Source organism: Apteryx rowi, unplaced genomic scaffold, assembly GCF_003343035.1.
Source record: "Apteryx rowi isolate R43461 unplaced genomic scaffold, aptRow1 scaffold_1169, whole genome shotgun sequence".
NCBI lineage: Eukaryota > Metazoa > Chordata > Aves > Apterygiformes > Apterygidae > Apteryx > Apteryx rowi.
In genome coordinates this window covers 79377-100029 of record NW_020447385.1, presented here as the reverse complement: position 1 = coordinate 100029, position 20653 = coordinate 79377, and positions in this window count along the sequence as shown.

The following is a 20653-nucleotide window of genomic DNA, read 5'->3' as shown; positions in this document are numbered from 1 at the left end:
AAACATTCCAGGAGTCTGAGGGCAACAAATAATCTTCATAAATCAGAACAGATGGCAGGCACCTTTGTCTTTRTTGTGCCACTGTTGCTTTAGAAATCTACAGGTCCAGATGCTAAGAAAAGGATGGAGCTTTGTTCACTACAACCAATAACTGCTGCTTGTTTCACACTGTGTTAAAAATTACGGTAAATATGTCACRTTTTTATGACCCAGTAGCTTGGGTTTATATATGCAATTGCCTGTGTACTTTTATTTTCCCACTTAATTTTAATAAGAAAATTGCAGGCTCAACTGTAATYTCAGAAGGGTAGCAGTCAACATCCTGTTGGTGTATATTCACAGCTTATGAACTCAAATTCAATTAATATCCATCAAGCTTCTGGAATGAGAATGAGAACTGAACAAGTGTTCCTTATTAGAAAAAAGTTCTCGGTTCCCTTAAGACAGAATAGACACAATAGTGGAACTGAGAGAGAAATGGGAGATTATATGATCCTTAAGATCTGGCTCCTGTAGGTGCTTTTTAGGAGTGTATTTTTGACTCCAGAATGCAGCAAATTACACCAAACAGGCTCTCATCTACCACAAATTAGCATAATGAGCAACAGCATATAAAAATTCTTCCAAAGTTGTTATCATCCTGTTTATAAACTATGAAGTTCAAACCCCAATCTACTTTAGACTAACTGTTAAATTCAATCAAGTTACCTCTTTAACCTGCCAGCTAAACACATAGATAGCCACAGTTAAATTTACCTGGGAGGAAGACACATAATTACACGCTGTAATGAAGAGCAGAAGAGTTACTTCAGAGGCACAGAAGGATATAAAGTAACCTGATGGTGTCAACCTCGTACATTTTGAGAGAGAAGTAGGTAAAGTTTCTTAGTCAATGTGATGCACAAGGAAATCAACTTCTTTGGGAAGGTGTGCAACATTCAAMGTCAGTCTAGACTATTCCTTTCTTCATTTCAATTGCACTTGCTACAAATGTTAACACACATAAATCAATTCTTCACCCACAAAACCTACGTCAAAGAATGTGACTTGGGTTGCAGAGGCAAAACACTCTAAGTTAAGAAATGCCAGAATCAAGTCTTCCTGTAAGTCTTCAAGCCTCATGTGAATGTGCATATTAAATCTTTAATTACATGATCGCATCCTATTTTTTCCCAAAGGACCTCTGACTCATTCAGCACAGAAGTTGTAAAGTTCTCAGTGAATGAAAAAGTAAAGAATCAGCTATTCAAAAGGCAGTAAGTATTATCTTGACAAAAAGATGAAGACTTTTTTGGCCATTAGTACAAAACTGATACAAGAGAAACTGATTTTCACTTGACAGAGGTGAAATAGGGGAATACTTATGAGTAGCCTCAAGGTGTTTAATTATTGATAAATATTTTACATAGAGTTCATGTGGACTGGAAGTCTCCTGTTTTCCTAAACATTCTTTAGAACATTTAAGTACTGAAATTCTAGCAGACTTTAAAGAGATCAAGCTGTGTGACTTCTATTAATGTTAATAGGAGTTGCACAGCTAAATCCCTCTGCACCACCACAAATTYTCCTCCATATTGTTTTTAGAAATAAAGATTATCATGCACAGTTTGAAACAAATAATGAAAAGACAGCCCAACCACATATGCMGAGTACACAGTAATTGGCTTTACAGAGTTAGGCAGCAGAGCAGCTGGAGAAACAAAAAGTGCTTAGCACTAGGAAGATAGAGCATGACAGATTTAAATATGTTTTGCACGGCTATCATAGGAGAAGCATATTGTGAGTGATCCTATATGGAGCATAGCTGAAAGAATGTTATACATAGGAAACCGCACTGCTCCCATTCAGCCTCAGAATGCTGTGTTTTTCCCTGATTATGATTTATTGTCTTACTTTATGAAGATTATTCACCATCTGGAATAGTCCACAGATCACCAAAAACAGGAGACAGGAGGCAGGCTCTGAAGAACAATGCTATTCACTAAAGTATTTAGGTTACTTACCTCAGAAAATATAAATCAAAAGCCATCAGTGCCACCACCCATGACTTTTGACAATGTCTTCTGAAGGCAGAATGAGAAAGTGAATACTTCAGACTTATTACCAGATTTTGTCAACTTTTCTTTTGTGAGATAAACCTGTCTGTCATCTTTCAGCACACAGAATTACTGTACGTTTAACCATGTATCTCACAAGTTAGCTTCATGTTTCTGGCCTTTTTTCCTAACCAAATAGATCAGGATTGTATGTGTTGGTGCATATAATATATTTTAAAGATTTCCCAGTGTTACTTATCAGCTGCATCATAGTCTCTTTGATCTTCCTCTGTGAGGGACAGGGCAGAGCATGATAATAATCGGTAGTGAAAAGAGGTAAATCCATGCCTATGCTCCAGACTGCCCCTATTGCTCTGTGGATCACTAAGCAATCCTATCTGCGGTTTGAGAATGTGAAGGAATCTTCGGAAGTGAACCAGTGGCCTAGAAGTCAGCTTCCCAAATCACAAGGCCATGTCAATTATGATAGGCAGAGCTAATACGTAATATATTCAGTTAAACAATCCTGATTTCACTTCCTTTTCACTTTGTAAAACTTGGATCGCTTGAACTGGATTTTGATTTATGATAATTTTAGATGATAGAAAAATTACTGATAATAGATAATTTATACGATTTAGATTTTTTTTAGCTATTTCTAAGAATGCAAATGGAAAAAAAACAAATTGCTTCAGAATTGCTTCAGAATTTTTTTTTAAGTAATTCTTGGAATTGCTTAAGACGCTCCCAACATGGCAAGGGTCTGTGAGTGAGTAGCACTGGTGCTGCTATAAGTAAAAGAGAGAAAAAGGGAAAAAGGGGGAAAAGGAGGCAACAACTCTCAAATTCAGCCAAGTAAAAAATTAGTCTTTCAGAATTTTCAGTTCATAAATGCCCAGCAGTCTAATTACTAATTTCTCTGAGAAGTCTGTTTGAACTGTGAATGTGATATGCCATGCCTGTAAAGACTGCACAAGACTTTCCCTACAGTTTCTTCTGCTTGATTCTACAGGTCACGCTGGCCTCTAACACCAGGAACCAAGAGCATAAAGACTGTCTCTCTTGTACTCAGTGTTCTCCAAGCTGATAGTCAGGTTGGAGGTTGATCAGAATAAAAAGGACACAAGATTAATCCACCATAGATTATTATATCCATTTCACAAACTGGAGATTTTGTGGATGTTTCTAAATGATTAGAAACTATGCCAGCCCATAAAGCTCACTTTCATCTGTAACTAATCAGAAGATTAACCTACATCATAGACAGGCCTGGTCAAATTGAATGATGAGTTCCTGACATAAAGTATGACTACTGTCCCTCATACCTACAAAACAAAACTATAAAATCAGACAATCAGTTTTGAAGACGCTGACTTTCCTGCCTAGTAATACAATATGGTATGAACAAATGAGGCAGGTCTAGACAAAAGGAAGAAAAGTCTTTTTTGAAGTGAGGGAGTCATGTGGTAAGGTTCCTCCAACTAATCTGATATCTAAGGCATGTACATCTCCTTGGGATGTCTGCATTTTTGTACTCTGTTAGAGAGGAATAAAGAAACTTTCTCATAGTGTGCTATTCTATTAAAATATTGCATGTCCAACTATAATGCTATTTCAGGCTTTGAAAAATAGCTAAATTATCCCATAAATTGAAATAGCTGGACAGTCTGTGTTGCACAATTTGTGGGCACTTAATCTGGGGGATAAAAATTTCATTTCTATCTTTCCATTCTCGCTCTCAAATTCCTTACCTACATGACTTTAATTAAGTCTCAGGTTGTCTGGATTGTTACCTGACCTGTTGTTCTGGTTTTATTTTGACTACAATGATTTTAACCTGCTTTACTCATTCTGTGTTTTTCTGTCAAAGTTACACAGCACCGTTAGCTTCAGTTTTGTTTTGATAAATTGCTGAAAAATATGAGATTGAATTACAACTTTAGTTATGGGAAGTAGAATAAAGAACAGAGTGCCGAACAAAAACAACTGCAGAAGCAGATTATTGAAACAGAAGAGAAGGTAGACTTAGGTATGTCATGTAATTACTATTTGAAACTTGAAGCAGCTAAGCTCCAGTCCTGCAAAGGCACACTCAGAGTCTTAGCTTAGCTCACTACAATCAGTGTAACTCCTTGAAAAGCAAAATGGCAAGCAGGTTCATTCACTCTTCCAGTACAGGAACCTAAAAGTGCCTATAATCAAATCTTCCCATGAAAGGCCATAGTGTCACTGTTTTACATGTTAAACAGTTTTTAGAGACAGGAATGGAAATGATGTGTTAATCTGTGCTCCACATAGTTCTCAGCTCATTTTATCTATTAAAGATAAAAGTGGTTAGTTTGAAGGAAAAAAAAAAAAGGAATATAAGAGACTATCACCCTTTCACAATGTACTTCCGCTAGGAGAATTGCTCACCACAACCTACTTATGTTTTTTTTTTCCCAACCATTAATTATCATCCCACATAATTTGATACATAACTGATTTAACTCAGCAAAACCATTAATTCCAGCAGGCTTGTCTGCTTTCAAGAAAAGGAGTCTCTTTTGTTGTAAAGAAGTTTGGAGAAAAGTGGCAATGGTTGATACAGCATTGATTCTGACCATGCTTAGTCTCTTTTTGTAGTCATTTGCTTCCACCTGTCCAGTTCTCAGTAAGTTTAAAGGTAGGAGATAGGAASGAATTAGTAGACGAGCCAAATAATTTTCTCAGCAATTTTGTGAAAAAAACACAGTGGTGCCAGTGAGACTAGAATTTGTTCTTAACTTTTGGCAGAAATGTTAAGTGATAATCTTGGTCTATGAAGGTAATGAGACTTCAGCAAGATGACTACAAAGAGGTATCTGGACCAGTGTTTCATGCAACTGCTGAATATTTTAAATTATTAATATTCATGTTACCAGTGGATCATGGATATGGATGAGTTTAAGTCTCTCAGGAGATGATCTACAAACTAACAAAAATGTTGTGTTGGTTTAATTCTTTTGTTTAAAACCCCCCTCCCAAGAGCTGGCAGATATGGAGAAGTGCYGCTTATAAGTGTAACTGCAAAGCTGAATCACAGAGTTGTTTTTTTTTTAAAAAGGATAAGCTGCCTTAGCCTTTACATTCATGTACCTCACTCTGGATTCTACTTCCAGACCTACACTAAAACCTTGGGTAGTGCAATAGTGTCAGGTAGCAACAAGGTTCTTTGTCAGTTTTTATTCTGGTGGAATACTTTTATTCCTGTGCATATATACAGGAAAACATCCTTTTTTTGTAGTATATGTATTCTGTTTGCATAAGTGTTATAGACTGTGCTAGCTATATCATTCTTTTGCTGGCATAAATCACATCTTTGTGAAGGACAGACTAACGAAATATCAACAAAATCATTCTAAAATTGACTGGGTCTGATGCAAGAGAGCGAGATGGTTGACACTGCCCATTTGCGATATTAAGAACATTTCACTTCAGAGAAAAGTTTCATACAAATAGATYTAAGCATTTTAAAATTCTCTGCAAGAAATGTCTTCTGCATATAAAATCTGTCCTACATCACTTAATCTTCTTAGGTGGATGAGAGAGAAATGCGTAATAGAGAGTCACTTATCTTGTGGTAGCTTTAATGCTGGCAACTAATTTTTGTCAGATGTCCCTGTTTTAAGGAATAATAACAGGAAAGACTGAGCAGGGAATAGCTGTAAGGTTTCCCCTTATACATACAGATGAAAATTCTAGGGCCAGTACAGGTCAGGCTTGTAGTGTGTAGCGCTGCAGAAATATAAAGGTGCTATATATCTCCAAGACAACAGTTCTCAAATTCTGATAATTTTTCTAATAAATCTGAGCCTGTTTTCACTGTTTTCAAAAAATGTTCTTTCCCTCTATAGTCCCGTAGCCTTGGATAGTTTTCAACCTGCCGGTAAATAACCTGACCATGCAGTTCTTATTCAAACAAATCTACTATTGCTTTTTATTAAGCTTGTTCTGTTATCTATCGTATTTTCCTACATGTAACTGCAGTGTCTTCAGGGGTTTCAAGATACCAACACGTATGCTATGGCCAATATTCCAGTAAGGCTTGATKTAGGAATTGATCATGAATTCTTTATTCAAGCAGAACTTATTCTGGAAACCACATATCTTTGTTTTCTAACATTATATACACAAGCTACAGTTACAGTGAGATTGTCCACATTACAGCTATTCAAGCAGATGCTCAGTTTGTACAGAGGGAGATGCCAAAATATTTTAATACTCATATGCATGTGTGAACAAAGTTGTACGTATGTCTCATTTTTGCCTTTGTCAAACTCAAAATCTGGCACTTAACTCCAGATCATTTGAGAACAATATTCCAGAACAAGTCTCTAAATAGTTATACAAAGATGATTTTTTATTATTATTATTTATTCCTATGAAACCCTCATAGCTGCACCTAACTTTACACATGTGAGTAATAAGTCAGTGGAATTACCAGCATGCATTCACCTGGGTGTTTATTATGATTCCTTAAAAAACTTAGGACATTAAGAAAGAATAAAAGGTTTTAGTCTGATTTTACTGTAGAGAAACACAAGGTGATTCCAGTTATTCATTTATACAAAATGTATCTTATATTGTAATCTATATTAAAATCTGTGTCTTGAAGTGAGTCAGTTAAAAAAGTATTGAAAAACTGACTTTTTTTTGTGAGCTGCATTGGTTTATATCATAACGTGCTAAATAAAAGCAAATGAAAGAACATAAAATAAAATACATTGCAAACTAAGAGAAATAGGAGAAGATAAATTCTGGGGGAAAAAAAAAGGAATCAGAAAAAACTGGGCAACTGAAAAGAAGCAGAAAGATGTTAAAAATAAAAATTGCAGTGGAGTTAAAATAACCAGTGGATAACAAATGAAGAAAAAAAATAATAATTCCTTAAATACCAGTGAATGCTTTCTCAGATAGAAGGGTAAAGGAAGTTATCTGATCTTTTAAAAGTAACAGAATAACTTTGGGTGGAAATAGATCTCTCAGCTTTTCTGATGAACAGGGTGGACTGGATGTCAATCAGCTTCTCAGGGATGCTAAAACAGAAACTACCTGAGGTTGAGGTAGCAGACTAGTTTAAAAAAAGACAAGAGGTTCATTTTAGTCACATCTTTTTAAAAAATGGCTTAATTTTATATAGTAACTGAACTTATAGGCGGCACAAAGGATAATATTTTATACAACTACGAAGCACTTTTAGTTCCTAATAAAGAACATTATGTAGCATAGCATAATCTTTTATTATAGAACTTTTTTTTTGCAATGATATTTAGACCCTTACTGGAATTTACGAAGATGTGCATTGGCATTTTTGTATCTATATGGCTGGACACAGAAATGACCAACAGTTAGCACTTTAATGTAGAAGGGCTTTCAGATCTTAAGAAGCTGGTCCTGTTCTAGAAAATAACATGAAGCCTGATTCCCACCTAAAGGACTTAAATAGTGTCAAGAGTAAAAATGGCCCACTAAATATTTCTCATGTGCTCAGTGCTGAGTTCATGAGTAGCCCTGCTGAATCCAGTGTGAACATTTAGAAGCCTCAAATAGGAARAAAACAACACAAAACGAAACAAAGCATTTCCAGGTCTAAATTCAAGATAGCATCCAAGCTTCACAGAAGGTTTGTTCTATTTTGAAGATGAGTGTTTTAAGGCAACATGACTATGCTGGCTCTATGTCTCCTCTGCACAGGGGGAATTTACTTCTTATCTTTTCAGTTGTCTCTGGGTCAGAAAATACATTTTTTGACTACCTACAAAAAGTACCTTGGCAAAAGACCTCCAGCACACCCCATTTTAGATGAGCGTCATAAACTCAAAGTTCTATACTCTCACCATATGCACGATACAAGTCTTACAGAGTTTGATCTCGAGCTGTCTCCAGGTCTTTCACATTCTTAGTTGCCAAGCTGCAACAGGAAAACCAGAAAAGTTACCTCTCCAACATCTCCGGAATGATTTACGGCTTGTTGCCTTGGCCACTCCTCTTGAGACCACTAATTCTAGCTGAGTGCTGTACTCAAATAGCCATGTGTCTTTCTTGCTGTAGGAAACAAAGATGAGTCAAAACCTAATTTGGCAGCCAAGTTCAGAAAGTAAGCTTCTGGCTCTGTATTCTAGTTTTAGAGAGATGACTACCTCCCTAAGATAGGCACTTGTAACAGAAACGGAATTGCAGATCCACCCTCCTCAGCATTTTCTATTGACTGTTTAAGCATCAAAGTGTTTCAGCTACTGACAGGTGCAAATTCCTCCTGTAGCCTCCAGACTTTCCCGTTCATTCAAGGCAACATGGACACCTGACTTTACGTTGAAACCTCCACTCCAGGCGGTACACTTCTAGGCAGTGCATAAGATTTAGGCATTGCAACATTTAATCTGTAAAAGTGCCTAGATCCTTTTCTGGTTCTTAAGTCATTGACATTGAAAACTGTATTCTCCCATTCTCCAGTCTTCCACAAGAAAGTAATAATAATGATAAAGATTCCCCTGAGATTTGGGTTACACTCAGTCTACCACTGAAAGAAAAAGCATAATTCTACTGAGAGGAGCCAGAAAAATGTGGCCACTGCTGCCTGTAGAAGTGCATATGAGACATATGAGTTCTGAGCAGAGGAAATTACACTTAACTCCTGTGCAGAATTTATTTCAAAAAGTGCTTAACATGATTTCACCTCAGAGATTAATGTTTAAAGTGAAGAGAAGTGAGTAGCTGCAGGATGGAAAGCTGATTTGTGAAATGCAAGCTSGGATGGAAACTTTCAGTTGGGTAAAGGATTGTAGTATGCTAGGGTAACTTTAGAGCTATTTTGCATTTAGATAATGTACATTTGATCTGATGGAGAAAAATGATGGAAAAAGTGGGTAAGGAAATGATTTAACTTAGGGACAATGCAATTATTGAGAAATAATTCATACAAGCAGGACCCTTGGGATTGGCATTGTGCTTTTTAACTTCTACTTCATACACATAAATGCTCTTTCCTCACCTGTGCTCAAAGAGGACATGTCCTGTAGAGCCATGCAGAGGAAGTTTCTTCATTAAAGGGGCAAGGTGAGAACACCTCCACTGTGGTGTCCACTCTGCAGAAGGGAAAAGAGACGATGCTGGCCTCCATGGCAGCCAGGCTGGTGTCCTCCCTAGTTCTAAAAGCTCCGAGACTCTGTGCAAAGTTAGTTGCCTACTTAAAAAGCACTAACCTGATAAATGATGCAATTAGATTTGAAGAATTTGGATCATGCAGGGGATTCAGCAAGCACTGAGCAAACAGAAATCAGCCTGGGAAAGCTCCATGCTGGGAAATGTTTGCTAAATGGGACAGTTGTGAAGCACACTGAAAAGGAAAGGGAATTAATTGGGGAGCGATAGTGAAAACATTAGCTCGGTGTGTTGGCATAGGGATAATCTGTGTTTCTCTTACCACTCYTTCTCACCTACAGATTGGGTTGCCATAAGGTGGTATTTGCAGGGACAACCCAAATCTTGTGGAAAACAGTGAGCCCTGTTCTCATTAAAGAAAATTTTCAGTTACTTCTTTTGCCTTGCTTTCATTGCCACGCTAAGACTGTCTCTCCCCCTTTTCTTCCTCCAGAGTGGATTACGTTGTTTTCCTGTCACTGCTGCTAAAGCCCTCATCTGAGCTTCATTATCTGCTCCCTTGTTTGTTTGTTTTTTACCATTTTTTATCATTGTTATCAGTCCTATCACTGCATTCTTTTATTCATACAAAATACAGCTGCTAAAATAGTCAAGCCAGTTTTTATAGCTTGCTTGCTTCTCTATGAAATTGTACCTTCTTGCCCTATTTCCTACCAYACCAGAAGCAAACTTTATATTTCGAACTTTGCACATCTACCTTGGAACATGTCCATCTTTATTTACTCTGTTGCTACCTGGGCAAAYATCTCCGAGGTTCTTCTGGGTAGCTCCTTAATCCTTCCTTAGATTCCCAAAACCAATCCATAAATTGATCCTCTTCCCTTAACCACTGCTTGGAAAGAAGCACTCTGCTGTGACTTCCACAGCAAACAGAACAGCTGATACACATCTATTTTAGGCTTTCTAAAGCAGTTTAAGTATGCCTACTTAAATATATGGTCTTATTACTGTTATCTTTGTCTTTCTTCTTATCTTTCTTCTTATCTTTCACTGCACTCATTTATTGTGTCTTGACWCAGACAAAATACTCCAAGTGGCAAATTTTCCACCTGCTTGTGAATGTTCATAATGCAAATACGATCAATTTTCTATTCTGATAGGGTCCTCCAGGAACCTACCAAAAGATGTATAATTTCTATATTATCATAGAAATTATAACTAAGTGGTCCGTCAGCCAGCCAAACCCTTATGCCTTTGTAAAGGAGATAATTTCTTGCAAAACACTAAGGAAGTCTGAGCCACCCTCATAACCTGAAGTATCTCATTTATGGAGTAGCCTTCTTCCCTTACCTATTACATCAGCAAGTCATCACCCTTAACAGATAAATGTAAGGCAAATTCCACCAAATTAATGGAATTCATAACAAAATATTGTATACAATGAAGTATTTAACACTCCACGTGCTCTAGATCTTCTCTGTGCCTGGTATTTGCAAGAAAGAATCCACCCCCCCCAAAAACAAACAAACAAACAAACAAACAAACAAAAAAACTGTTAATGATCAATCTAAGTAATTATTAATGTTCTATAAAAATTAAAATGTGTGACAATTCTTCTGGTGTTATACAGTAGCATAGATTATAATGATGGGACAGTCATCAGGAAAATATAAGTTCCATTTGCAGTCTTAATCTTACTCTTTTCTACATATGTGTTATGGTACAGCCACTAACTACATGTATTTCGATATTTCTCAGATAATGTAATACGCTCTAATACTATGTCTTTTACCTACATGTTATCTAACATTTCCCCAAAAAAAAAAAAAAAGCCCATAAATGAAAAAAGTCTTAAAAATCTGTTCTGAAAACCCAGTTTCACAGATGGAGCAGAAGAAATTTGCCTCTGATTATGCCATTTATGATCTCTGAGAGCATCAAGTTTGCTAACCCCATGCACAAATTCACTTTAGCAGGAAGAAAGTAAAAAACACCTGAACAAACCCGTATGTTAAGCGACCTGACCTTGAACTAGGTACAGTGCACTAGTGATACCTTTGTAAACTGTTGTTGTTTTAGCTGAGTTAATGAGTACAATTTCTAGGCACGATCAAACACAAGGAGAATGTGGGTGACTGAGAGCTGATGTGATATGAGATGGAGTGAAAGAGAACAAAGACACACAATCATTTGTGATTTCCCGGGGGGTAAACAGAGACATTGAAAGAAATGTCTGTTGGAGGAGAGRGATTTGCAAGAAATGCTGTCTGCAAGTATAGAGAGTTGAGAGATTTTGTGGTGCTCTCTATTTTTAATACTTTCTGTAAGAAACTACTCAGAGTATCCATGAGAGTCACTAACTGGGGTATCTCACTGCAGCAACTGGCTATTAATTATATCCTAAGTTAGTGYGCGTTCCTGCAGTATGATTTTGGCCTTATAAGCATCTATCTAATAAATGCTCTAATCCAAGAGTTCTATGACTGCTTGAAGTTAAGGGTATGAAACACAGTCATTACTGCCTGAAACCTGCTGTGTATTTGGTGCAGGCCTGGCTGTATCCTTAGTAGACCAAAAGGACTGTTTTAACACAAGCTACAACACTAAGTGGAAGTCTGCCTTACACCGTGGCAAGCTGGGAATACTGACAAAGTGTTTGACCTCGGTATTGCAGGGGAATATGGCATAATGATGAGAAACCCAGAGGCTAATCAACAGCAACACTGAGGCATTTACTGGAACAGTCGGTGACAGTGACCTAAGAGAAATCTTTTAGTATGTAGGAAGCATATAAAAATCAACTTTTTCCAATTTGTAACCTTTACAAAACAAGAAGCTCTTCTGTTTAAGCCTGAAAAGACTTAAACAACAATTGAAATATCTGATGGGTTAAAAACAGCTAGGCAATGAAGAAAAGACTATAAAAAGCTATAAAAAAAGACTTCATGTTTTGCATTTTTGTTGTTTTTCATGCAGTCCAAACAAAAAGGTGTGGTGAACACATAGCAAAGCTGTATTGAACAGAATGCAAAAAAGGGCTAAACATGTTGAACCTTTTAGGCTTTCTAATTGAATTGCTTCCTTCTGTTGCTTCAAATCATATCTGACACTCACTTAGTTAGATTAATCTGATAGATTGCAGATGTGTATCCAGACCTGTAGATGTAATTGACATGTATTAAAAAATATAATCATATTTGTCTGAAGAATCTGCATCTAAGGGCACTCCTAACTTTTGTGACCTGTAAGTCAGAAATAGTCCTTTTTTTTTCTTTTCCTTTGCACGCTTAGTTTAMTCGACACACTTGCATTTCCGTTTGTTACATGGTTCAAATTTGTCCTTTACACTTCTAAAGGCCAGTGGTTAGTCTAGAGCTGTCATTCAATAATATGAAATTGTGTTTTTTTATTCTGCATATCATTTTTAGTGAGTTTGAGAATGTTCACATTAACAAGCATTTAATTTTCTTTGAGTATGATTATCAGAGATTGTGTTTCTGTCCCTAAAATACATTGTTTTTCTATATCACTGTAAAGCTTACTTATAATGATGCCTGTTTTACCAACTAATATCACTTTAAGTAGCAACGATGAAATTGTGCGTTTAACCAGATATGTAAACTGTAATATTTGTTCCCTACCTTCTTAACCATTTTATTCTGATATTTTCTTTGCTACAAATTTTTTATGAATTATTTTTGGATCTGTGCTTAATGAGGGTAGATTTTGTTTTCTGAGTTTTGTTTGTTTAGTATTTGCAATGGCCAATTTGTATGATGGAGTTTAGATCCTGTRTTGGTATTGGCAGTTGACTGATACAGAGCTCCTGGTATTCTGTAAAGTCCTATCTAATGACACTGTTCTTTAGGCCTTCACTTAGAAAGAAGGTGGAGAAGACATGTAGAGACAAATTGTGTCTACCCACTGTCCTGCACCTTGTTTATACCAGATAAAATTATAAGGTTCAGTTTAAGTATAGATTGGGTGTAAAAAATGTCTGGTATCACTGCATTTCACRGTTACTTTTCATGGCAATACATCTGTGCAGAATCCATAGGGCAGAGATTAAGTGTAGAGTAGGAAAGTTTCCTCATTCACTGATTTCAATTTTTGATACATATTTTGTAGGATAGCATTAGGTTTTTCTCCATACTAAAAAGAATCCTTTTTATAATGGTATTATATTTTTCTCTGTGCTAAAGCGAGAACATGTGGATTCCTTTTTCTCTTTAATGCACAAAAAAACCTCAGCTCTAGGCTGTATTTTTCCACATTGGGGATCACCACTTTGGGGATTTTCTTCTCAGGAAGTAAATATAGGGCAGGATCTACCTAAGAGGTTTCAATCCTCAGATTTATCTGTCTGTCATATTTCCTGTTAGGTCATAGTAAGGTTTCGTAAGGTGATTGGCTGGGATCAACATCCTTACCAGAAAACTTGTTCCTGTCTTTTAAGTTCATTGTTTGGAGGAGTTTGCCTTTGTTTTAGTTTGTCAGATCAGGCTTTTCTTGCTGTTATGAGTTGGAATAAGGCTCTGTAAGGGGGTTAGCTGCCCTCAAAAGGTTCATTTTTATTCTATCTCTATGAGAGGAAGATAGTCAAATTTTATGTGAATTTTTCTGGCTAACTAACATATGATTCTTTCTCAGAGCAGCAGTCATACAAGAACCAAGCTGCTTCAGAGGTACTCCTGGCTTTTTACTTTTATATGTTATAGAGCTACAGGGGCTTTCATTTTTCTCCCCAAGACCAAAAAATACAAGACTCTGCAGGCAGACGAGGTTGTTAACACACTGTGCATAACAAGGCACTATATAGGATTATTCAGAAACAAAGTTACCAACTCTAAATGTGATACAAATATATAAAGTATCAGGAGAGATTCAAGCAAAGGTGGAAAATCTTTTCCTCAATGCCATTGCAATGGGTTAGGCTGTTCAAGACTAGCTGTGTTTATACTGCCACACTCAGAAATGGAGTTCACAGTAAGCGGGGAAACAAAATGGTCATTTTAGGCAACTTATTATATTGCGGTTTTATCAAGCTCCAAGAACATTTTAGGGGCTGCTTCTTTCGCATTGTGTAGTCTTTGCATGGGGCATCACCGCAAGATCATAGACTAAATCATGACCATTACCCCTGGGTAATAGTCACAGTAGTGACTGTGGGGGATAGTCTCCCAAAGCTTATGCRATTAATCTTCCTTTCACGGGAAGCCTCTTTGTTCATGAAGGCATGGATCGCATACCTTTATGAAAATTTCATAATAAGCCATGAGGTTGACATAACCCTTTTGTGGTGGCATCGCCCTCAGACAGAAAAATAACACTGATAAATCTTTTGGGTACATTGCTCAGAAAGAGTGAAGAAAGCTTACTTTCTCTTTTTTTTCCTCCAGTACTTGCATGAGTGCTTTATAGGTCCCCCAAAATCTGCCTCAGCCCTACAGTTAAAATCATTTTTCCTTGTACTTACATGGAAATAGACCACAGCTAAGCTGCAAGCTATCCCAGGTTTTTCTGAGTGAACTGTCTATGATGAGGACCGGCTGTTGGTATACAGGATTCCTCTAGGGAGGTGGTCACAGGGAGAGCAATCATCCTTTCAGTGCCTCCATTCCTTCTGATTGCCAGAAAGGACACTTGCTGCCTTCTTCCAGTTTGTGTTAACAAATAAGTAAGGTGGAGAGTTCAACTCATTCAGCTGTATCAGGCATTTTAAAATGTTGAAGATCTTTGTCAGCACTCTCCACTTCAAAATAATAATTCATTAAGTGCGGCCTATAACAGCAAGAAAGTGTTTGAATTAAAAAGACCATGTAACTGTATCTTGAATAGAACTATGTAGGAAATTTTAAATACATTTATAGGCAATTACTTGTTGATTCAAAATGACAGTACATGTATATCATGAATATTACTTTTTAATTACTTTGAACAATTCATCAAGCATCAATTAGAGTGCATGTGGCACACCTCTTGGGCATACATACAGCCCTTTTTTTTTTTTAACTACTGCTTGATGGACCGAGCAGTTTGCATAATATGCTGTCTGAGGTAGCCAGATTCAGCAGCAGCATGGGTCAGATCAGTGCTTCAGAAGCCTTCAAAAGAAATCTTGTCTGTTGCCTGTAGGCATAATCCTTGGCTTCCACCAAAAGGAGAAGGTACTTAGTCTTTTTTCAGTCTCCAGGACCTGCATTCTAAGCCTGCAGTAAATAAGTTCTGGGTTGGTTTTGTTTTGTTTTGTTTTGAAACCATTAGATGTGTTTTTGAAACATTAGATGTATGTGTTATCTGGAAGATATCCATTCTTCATCCTTCTGTGGCACTGGCAGGTGCAAGCACTAGAGGTAGACCTGCACATTATTGTTCTCTGCTGCTTCTGAGAGCTATTTGTGCATTAATTAGATTGAAGAGCCAAGAGAAGGACTTTGCATTGGTTACTCAATACACTTCAGTCAGGATAGTTGTCAGATACAAGACTGTAAGAAGTGAAGATTTTGTACAATAAAATAGCCAGGCTACAATCTTGGAGCTTGGTAATAGCAAAATAATGTTAATCATTCATCATATCTGCAATTCTATCTGTATTCTATCTGGAGATATAAATATGAAATAATTAATCCTCACAACCTCTCAGCAAGTTGATTGTCATTATTTCCACTTTATAGATAAACTGTGGAGCAGAATAATTAAATACTTTGGTTAAGGTCACACAGCAAGACTGCTGACGATGTGAAAATAGAATCAAACTCTGCTGATTCTCAGTTTTGTACATTAACCACAGAACAATCTTTTTTGCAACATCTCTCTCACTCGTGACACATCTCATGCATAGTCTAAATTAGAAGCATCATTAACAAGTGAGTTAATTACCTTCTCTCCTTTAAAACTATTTTCTGATTTTAATAGTGAACGCATTCAAGCAGTTTTCTCACGCAATTATGATGAGAAAAATCTAAATACACAAATCTGAAAATAATCATGCTGTTCCTTCATGTTTTAGTGGTATAAATAGCAGATAACACCCACAGTAACTTTATTGAGACAAAAATTAACAAATATAGAGGTTTAATTGAATTCAGTTTTCAAACACGTCAAAGTCCTAAAAGATTGGCATTTCCATTCACCTTATTCTTTATTTCTTCTCCATGACATTTTAAGCAAATTTGCTGTTGTGAAAATTAAGGCACTGTTTGAACCACTGAAAACACGGCAGTTTTCTAGAGAAATGGGAGGATAGTTTTTAAAAGCACTTTACATAGCAATTGCTAAAATCCCATTTTCAAAAGCAAACAGAAGGGATGCAGAGGCTAGGTTTCTGAAGGTATGAATGTTAATCATTGAACAATACCCAGAAATTTTAGAAAATTCCCCTGGCACATTAGCTGAATCTTTAGGCTCCTACATAACTGGAAAATATTTGACATATAAACATTTCTGGAAACTTTTCCTATACAGCCTAAAGAGTCAAAGTCTCATTGAAAATGAGTGATTTTAAATCTAGAACTACGCAGGGATGTAAGCACCTACTTCATGTTCTTAAAAAAATATTTAGGCACCTATGACATGCTACCTACTCTCAGCTGACACTAGCTTCCACATGTCTGGACACATCTGCATTCAGGTCTCTGTCAGTGAAGTCTTCAGTGTAAAAGTCCACATTTTGGTTCTTGAGCTCTGAGAAAACCACGTAGCCTTTGAGTGTGACAGAGCTGTCCAAAGCCCAAGAGCATACCATTATCCTGATAGGATTCTCAAAACAAAATGTGTTTTCCCTGTGCTGCCTGCATACTTACACTCCATTGACATTTTTGTAGCATGCCTAAGCCTCACACAACTCAGCACAGAGAAGGGGGTAAGGATACTTTTTGGACCTAGCATAAGAAGTCCTGTAGCTTAAAGTACTCAGATGTTGCAAGATTAGGTTATAGAGCCAGGATTTACATCTTCTGCAAGCTTTCTCGTGAAGCTACTATATTCTGGGATGCATCACAGAAGAAGGATGTTTCTCTCCACAACCATAGTGGTTTGATCAGGCTCCAGTTCTGCTGCAGCARTCAAGTATTTAAACTTCACCATGGGACACAGAGACCTTCATTTCTGAATGACTCCCTAGTTGTTAGGTCTCTTGTCTAGGAGATAGGAAACCAAATCAAAAACAGAAGGGATTTGAATTTGATTCTCCTGTTTTCCAGATGAGTGTTACAGCCAGCTGCTCATTGCATCCCCGACCTTCCAAGACAGAAAGGACTGACCTTGTTTCATTCGTCTACCTCCAAAAGAGGATTAACGGCTACAACCCAACACAAAAGAAGTTCCGTCAGTAAGGAGAAAGAAGCATCCACTCCTTTAGATATTTATCTTATGATGACTTGAATTATTTACTGAGATTTCTCTCTCTCTCTCTCTCTCTCTTTCTCTCCTTTGATATTAGAAGAAGATCATACAACTAGCTTAGAATAGATATCTAACTTTCAGGAGAGGGGAGTCTCAATTAAAATGCTAAGTTAGTTTTGAAAATGGTGATAGCTTTCTAAAGTATATAGGTGACAGGTGCTTTTGAAAATTATACCCTTAGCTCTATTGCAAATAGGACCCTAATGCATTTCATTGAACTTACTTTTTAAACTTTGGACCTTGCAGAATTTTGCATCATATTCTACAAGCTAAATTCCATACTTACATTTTTCAAGGAAGGATTATATGAGTAAGTTAGGATTTAGAGCCATAGTTTAAATTATGCTTGTTTTCTAAACCATTAGGATGTAATAAACAAGGATTTTTAATGTGGACATCATTATGAGATGCAAATTTTAAGGTCTGACAATTTTTCTGTGTGGAGCAGTCCCATTAAAATTCATTACATTTATTTAATTTCTAGTCTAAAAATCAGAGGTTTGCTAATATTCCCTGTAAAACAGTTATAAAATACTATGCAAAACACAGTTTTAAAATAGTAGTAAGAAGCTTTAAAAAGCTAATTTTATGTATGACTTTCTGCAAAAAAAGAAGACAAACACTTGCTGACCTTTAATATTTAATCTTGTGGTTGTCACAACATATTTTTTTCTTAGCTCTTCCTTTTTAAAGCTCCAGCATAGAAGGGTGTCTGGAAGAAAATGGAAATTAGGCACTTCATTCCTCCTTATTGTCACTATGACTAAGTTTATGAAACAATATTAGGAATCTATGAAGAGCATGTTATTACAGATTTGCAATGGCCAATTTCAAAGTTACCTGTGATCACTGCTGTAACTCATATGTCATAACAAAATAGCTCTGAATTGGAAATCAGGATTTGGAGAAATAACCTGAGGTATCTGAGAGAAAAGAACTAAGGAAGTTGGGACAACTCTAACCTGGGGGATAGTAGGGTCCATCACCACTAGAACTATAATTCTGTACAAAATATTTCACTGTTTTTTGTCTTAATAGCAGCATGCCATAGTGGCATAACACAATGGACTAACATGTAGCAAGGAGGTAAGGTATGTCACATCTCCCTAAACATATATTTTTTTATTAATGCTTTAGCATGTCACAATCTGGTGGGGAGGGGGTGTTGAGATCCATGCTAGCTAAGAAGCAGTTGAATCACCTCTGAAAGTAAGGAACAGGATACTGTTTACTCCTATATTGCAGAAAATAGAATGAAAAATTGGGTCATTTTCCTTTGACAGATATATCCTTACATAACATTTGCTTTTTTATAGCATAGTCTTTTCACAAAGGTCGTAAACATACAGTATATATGGGGAGAGCAAATGTAAAAACCATAGCTGTGCTGTGTGTCAGCTCAGAGTGTATTTACATACTCTGTTCTTCCTCTGTATCCATCAGTTCCATTTATACAATCTTTACATCATCTTGAGACTAAGAACCACGTCTTCCATGTGTTCAAGTCATGCCAGGATAGAGGTTCGTTTAACCAACCTAAAGAGCTTGGTGTCCATCAAAGAAAGTGTATGGCAATCTTTTAGATGACAAAGCCTACTCACAGGGGCTACATAGTGTGTTACTCATATGCTCCTTATGTGGGCAAAATTGTAACCTCATTGTCCTTTGAGCAAATTAATAGAACTGCTAATGAACTATTGTTCATAAGGACTGTCACAACATCTATGCTATATAAGATCTGAGAAAATCTTCTCACTGAATCACAGATCGTACCTATTCTGTTAAATGCAGACAGTTGTGCAACCACTCTGGCCATATTCAAGAAGTGAGGCAGTTCTGCTCTGAGCTGTATACAAGGGCATCAGCACAGCCAGCCCTCCCTAAGTCATGCTGAAAGGTTGGGTACATTAATCTGTTAACACAGACCTACCAGTGTTGCAAATCAGAGTTTCTTCTACAATAAATGTAACCTACTTCTCATACCTGACATGAAACTGATATTAAGAAGTAATTTGATAGACCAGATTTCACTTCTTACTTCTTGAGTTTGCTGGATATGATTTGTGCTAATCTGCAAGCCCAAAACAGCCACAAAGCTTGATTACCCACTTAACAGAGAATTCAGCCAGCACAAGGAAATCAAAGTCTTAGTTATATGATAATTTCTGTACATGCTTTCATTAGCACATTTCAGAATGCTTTATGAAGAAGGGGAGTATCTTTAGCTCTATTTTACATTTGAGAAAACTAATTCAGACAGAAGATTTGACTTGCCAGTGTCACTGTCACATGTCCCACAGCCGAAGCAAATGGCACTGAATTTTCGAGCATCCTCCTAATTGGTCGCTCTCTGTTAAAAATACCATCATAACTTTTCTTTTACGTTAGTCTAAAGTGTGCTTTTCTACATAAAGGGATGAAATGATATTTTAACTGCATAAATGAGTATATACTGAGATAAACATCTCCCTTTTGGTCTAGAGGGAGGATTTCATTTATATAAGATAAATCCTTTGTTCATAGCAAAATTAAATACTGACCCAGTCATTATGTTTTCCACAGATATTCTGAAAAAGAGGCTTGTTTACAGTTTTGCCAGATAACAACTCCGTCTAACTAAGCTTTAACAACATCAGTATTTCCAAACTTATGCTGTAGCAGCCAGTAACCCTTTGGGAGCAATGTTAAAAACTGGTATCTTGATTAAATATTAAATTTGAGAATCACAAGAAGTTCTACAAGAGAGGCTAGAATGTGAATGGGGAATATATGTGCATCTGGGAAGGCTTGCTGCAGAGCAGCCTCCTATTCAGTACAAACAGTCCTCAAGATGAGGGTCTTGCCTAAGAACAGACCCAGGTCTGCAAGTGTCCTGGCAAGTTTTTAGTTGGATGAAATGAGGAGAGAGAATTTTTAGCATAAATAGCTCCAGAAAAGGTTCTTTTTTTTCATATCAGTGCATCTTTCCCTAAACAGAGCAGAAGTTTTATAAATCTTCACACTATCACAAAATAAATTCCTTGTTCATCTTTATTCATGTTGTAGCAGTGGGGACAGTGATTTTAGAGCTGCTAGTTACACAGACATTGCTT